At 32.8% G+C, this 6,000-nt stretch overlaps 1 protein-coding gene across 3 annotated transcripts in view; it reads right to left on the reverse strand.

Annotated features, from left to right (window-relative positions):
• Window positions 1–3,358, reverse strand: part of LOC123520359 — a 47,416-nt gene extending 44,058 nt beyond the window's left edge. For all 3 annotated transcript variants that reach the window (XM_045282594.1, XM_045282592.1, XM_045282593.1), the window contains exon 1: window positions 3,074–3,358. The gene's annotated coding sequence lies outside the window, so the exon portion shown is untranslated. The remainder of the gene's footprint in view (window positions 1–3,073) is intronic.
• Between the last annotated feature and the right edge of the window lie 2,642 nt (window positions 3,359–6,000).

Here is a 6,000-nt window from a genome sequence, read left to right on the forward strand (position 1 = left end):
CAACTCTCTAATGCAAGAGTTAACCAGTACTCTCAATCATTCATACCTTTCACTGGTAAACTCTGGAACTCCCTGCCTGGTTCTATATTTTCATCTCCCTATGACTTGACTTCTTTTCAGAGGGAGGTTTCAAGACATTTGCTCCCTAATTTTGGCTAACCATTACATATCTTATAGAGAACCAGCACTCAAGTGGGCCTTTTTTTACATTCTGTTGCCCTTGGCTGGCCTTCTCTCCTACATAAAAAAAAAAAAAAATATACATGATTATGTAAGTAAAATCTGCAAACAATACTGTAAAAATTCATGATATACAAAATACTGCCCAAAAGGCAGTCGCTTCTTTTCTAATGTAGCATATGTAAGGCATAATTAAACATAATATATATATATATATATATATATATATATATATATATATATATATATATATATATATATATATATATATATATATATATATATATATATATATATATATATATATATATATATATATATATATATATATATATATATATATATATATATATATATATATATATATTGGTTTAAGTTACAAAGATACAGAAGGAGGTAACTGTAACATACAAGGTTTGGATGAAATTATAGGATATATGGGGACACAAAATGCTTTCACAAAGATAGTAAAGGATATTGACAAGTAGATAGAAGAACCCCTTTATTTATATGATGGCTGTTTCAAGGACCTCCTTAACCCCTTCAGTACAATGACACACTTCCATATTTATTCTTACTATTTGGCAATTTGATACAGCTTCAGAAACTTATGTGGGGATTAAAATAATGAAGAGTGACCATTAATCTTCTGACTTCCTTAGACAGTTTATAATGTAAGTAAAATGTTCTAGTCAAACCCAAAACTCATGGTATAAAAGCATCCCAGTACTGAAGGAGTTAAAGGGAGATGACCATTATAGGGTCCAGAGCAAAAACTGAAACAAACAGTAGGCTGAGAGAGAGAGAGAGAGAGAGAGAGAGAGAGAGAGAGAGAGAGAGAGAGAGAGAGAGAGAGAGAGACTCAAGTCTGAAAATTATAAATTTGAATATTTAATAAGAATATTGTTTCATCTGGCTGCAATGAACCAACAAGGCCTAAACATAGATTAAAAGGATTAAATATGATATGATGAGATGCAAGTCAGGTGCTTGCAGATTGAAGCAATATGGATTGGCAAGCACAAATATTGTGAAATGTTGAAGTAGTGTGATCATAACGAAATACTGAGGATAAAAAAAATTATTGAAAAGAAATATTGATTCCAGTTTGTAACAAGCTAAGAAAATAATTGTTGAATAATTAGCAATATAAAGTCTGAACTATGTACTTTGGTCTGTTACCAATTATCATGTCACAGGTTGTGTTAACCCCATCTTATGCATTTCAGTTTAAGTCTTTGGGGGAAATAACTGTTATATAAAAGCAAACAACTAATCAATTTTTATTTCAAAGGCATATTATTTCTTAAGAGGCAAATTTAACAATGAAAGGACCCCCAAGAAATTTTACTTATTGACTAAGGGAAGTATTTTATGATCTACTTTGACCTTAATCTCCCCTAGCATCATCTGAATGTCTAATAAAATCAATGTGTGATTTTGTAACAAGTGTTCATGAACCTTAATTGGAAACAGGACACACTACCTCTTGACCCACAGAGCACTGATAGCTAGCACATAAAGATAGAATGCTGACTGTTGGATAGAAAATAATCTAATATAAACCACAAAACCTCAAAGGTCCACATAAACGGAGACAGAGTGAGCAGGCTTAACTTTACAGTTAGTATTCTGTGTGGCTTTACATGGTGATGCAAAAGAAGAAACTTAACAAAACAGTAGAGAAAAGATAGAAAGGGACTTACAAGTAAATCTTATCTAATTTAATGTGCCCTGAAAACAGAGCAGCAGAAATGTTTCTATTTGATTTTATCCATTCTCCCATCTCAGGCTTGTATGAAAAGTTGAAGATAGGACTGTATTGGAAGGTGTTAGACATTGCTCTCAGGTTAGACCTTAATATCAAATGTTAAGCTATAATTGAGTTGGCACATTAGCAGCATGTGAGTTACCCCAAGATCTAAGCTGAGGACTCAGGGTTCACAGATCCCTGGAGGCTCACCATGAAATGCACTGGCAAAATACAATTAAACAAGCACAATTAAATCATCAATACTTCCAGTACAGAAATGCATCCTGACAATGGTGCCCAGTATAATATGGCTTTGACTAAGATGCATATATATATATATATATATATATATATATATATATATATATATATATATATATATATATATATATATTTATTTATTTTTTTCAAATATTTATTAAGTCTACTTGTTGGCAATCATTTCTTTTAAATGTTTTGACACCCTTCTTTTGCCATCACAGAAACTTTTTTTTCAAAAACCTGAGGAAAAGGAATAAAACAGCCTAACCATTCAAGAATTATCTGGAAAAGAAAGAATTACCTAGCTTTTTTTTTTTTTTTAATCTTATTCATCAAACCTTACAACTCACTAACCAATGGGAAGCCCCTCGAGAGGTGTTCACAACGCCTGCATCAACAAGGATGGAGGTATTTCTACGTAGTTTGGTTTAAGTGTCTCAAGCCTATTGCACTTCAACTATGTAGGTACTACTACCACAGGAGCAATCTTAAATGACCTAGTAATACCACTACCATATGAGGCAGAAGTAGAACAGAGGATGGATTAATGTTACTTATTGCATATGTCGATAATTTCATCAAATCGAAGCACCCAGTAGTTACAACAAGACGTAAATATATAAATAAATGAATAATCAAATTAAATACCATTTATGGTGAAACACTGTATGGGTGAACCAAAGCTCGAGGAAAAAAAAAAAAAAGTGACGGTGTAAGGCCGAGGTGACTCGGGCTGCGGGTGACCTTGGCTGTAAAGTCCATTATATTAGGACTTTATGGACACCTTCTCCCCAAGCCAAACGTTGATCCTGTAATAGAACAGCCATTCATAATGCCTTTAAACATATACAAGTCATTACTTTCGAGCAAAAACCTTACCTTACGGAAGAAAAACTGGAGCGCCTCAACAGCCGTCCAATCTACTCCCCGCGGCGCTCACGGACATACACACTGTTTTCACACGATTTTGAAGGCCTTTCCCGATATCAAATGTTTTTCACACGCTTGAAGTGGAAAAAGGAAGGTTTACTCTATTATCATTTAAAGTTTTAATAGTTCAAACGCTCCCAGTTAATGCAACAGAGCGAAAAATATAAATCGTCGATCCTCCCTGGCCAAGAGACAAAGCGAAGAGCAGCTTTCTAGACTCTCGAGCCTCAGTATAGACGCCATGACCAGCGGCCACCCATTGCAATATTCCTTTATATACACCCAAAATGAACTTATTCTGTCCTAGAAATTTATTGATGTGGATAAGAACACGTAAAATAGCAATGACTGTATGAAAAACAAGAAGTTAATCAAAGAAAGGGAAAATTAGACTGCAAACGCTCACTCCTACCTTCCTTTATTTTAACTTAAAGCACTTAATACATAGCCATATAACACAAAGGAAAAAAAAGGAAAACACAAACAATGGTGACTCATAAAACATATGAATGAAAGAAATGAAAGATAAGAAAGCAGATACACCACAAAATTTATATAGAAAAGAATAGGTCACAGGAAGGAATAGCATTCAACTCCACAAAAGTTATCTCGCCTCCGAGAATTTTGACTCGGGAATGCTTTCCATGTACACTCCAATGCCTTATATTGATTTATTCAAGACACGTTTGGTTCATCCTGAGATGCTGCTGATGGCATTAACAACTTCACTTTATGGAAAACTTGTGATGAGACTTGAAAACACCAGTAAGACACTCAATTTTCTGCTCCTCATCTAGTGATATAATACTGAAATATCAAAGGAAACCTCCTGAATGACATTATTATGTTATTAATGACAATTTATCTATCTATCTATCTATCTATCTATCTATCTATATGTATATATATATATATATATATATATATATATATATATATATATATATATATATATATATATATATAGATAGATAGATAGATAGATAGATAGATAGATAGATAGATAGATAGATAGACTAGGTAGGTAGGTAAGTAGAACAGGTATGCTTTCTTTTTTTTTTTAGCGTGCAATTTACAAGCTACGGGGTAATAGAATCTGATGATCAGGAGCAAAAACAAAGGCAACGATGTAACAATATACAAAAAATCTCTCTCTCTCTCTCTCTCTCTCTCTCTCTCTCTCTCTCTCAAATACTATGATAGCGAAAATTGAAACGTTTCGCATATTATTTTCTCTTTTTCGTTAAAGGCGCAAGTAGCAAGGAAATAGTAGTCACAGTAGTGGTAATGATCGATAGTAGAGTTCATTCACCCCACGCTGCCCCCTCCCGACCCTCCAACCGATTCCCTTCGCAGTACGTGCTGTGTAGGTAGTCTACTATTAGTATGTACTGTACATACATACTAGAATGGGTTCACTTATTTCATGTTCTTTATTCAGTAACTCACAAATGTGCCCGTGGATTATAAAGTTACAGCTATTTCTATGTCATGCGCGTATTACCTACAGCGTGGTTATGTAGCAAAGTAGATAATTATAGCAATCATTCAAGGTATCCTAGCCACATGGTTGACAAAAATGCTATAGTCAGTTATTATATTTAAGCAAGGACTTCATCATTGTTGAAATATATATATATATATATATATATATATATATATATATATATATATATATATATATATATATATATATATATATATATATATATATATATATATATATATATATATATATATATATATATATATATATATATATATATATATATATATATATATATATATATATATATATATATATATATATATATATATATATATATATATATATATATATATATATATATATATATATATATATATATATATATATATATATATATATATATATATATATATATATATATATATATATATATATATATATATTTCTTTGTATAATTAAGTGATGAGGTTTGTAATTATAACGTGACCAAAATCACAGGCTACCCTGTAGTGTAGTGCCTTCTGGTGACACACACACACACACACACACCGCATAGTGTAGTAGTTAGCACGCTCGACTCACAATCGAGAGGGCCGGGTTCGAGTCCAGATAAGCGGCGAGGCAAATGGGCAAGCCTCTTAATGTGTGGCCCCTATTCACCTAGTAGTAAATAGGTACGGGATGTAACTCGAGGGGTTGTGGCCTCGCTTTCCCGGTGTGTGTTGTGTGTTGATGTGGTCTCAGTCCTACCCGAAGATCGGTCTATGAGCTCTGAGCTCTCTCCGTAATGGGGAAGACTGGCTGGGTGATCAGCAGGCGACCGATGTGAATTACACACACACACACACACACACACACACACACACACACATTCTCTCTCTCTCTCTCTCTCTCTCTCTTGAAAAAGAAAAAAAAAGATCTTTAAATCTCATGCCTTAAACACCATGGACTAGTGGAATACTTTACTAAAGGAAGTTTTGATTATGTAAATTGAGTAGTATATATATATATATATATATATATATATATATATATATATATATATATATATATATATATATATATATATATATATATATATATATGAACGAAATTATCGAGAATTTAACAAATAAACAAATCAGATAAAGATACAGAAAGGATGGTACGTGAAAGAAGGGTCGCACCGCGTCTTTAGCAAGGAAGGGTTACTTGATCCATGTACGCGTTGCTGTATTAGATAAAGTAAGGCCATTTATGTTCTAAAACCTTCAACAGCTATATAGTGCCTTTTCACTTCCCATTACCTGCCCTGTATTTTTCGAGTCGCCAGTCGAACTTGAGAGCATGCTATATGAGCTTTTGTACAATGTGTTTACTTAATTACTTTTTTTTTTCTTAATGGTCG

The sequence above is a fragment of the Portunus trituberculatus genome, chromosome 46, assembly GCF_017591435.1.
Source record: "Portunus trituberculatus isolate SZX2019 chromosome 46, ASM1759143v1, whole genome shotgun sequence".
NCBI classification, from domain to species: domain Eukaryota; kingdom Metazoa; phylum Arthropoda; class Malacostraca; order Decapoda; family Portunidae; genus Portunus; species Portunus trituberculatus.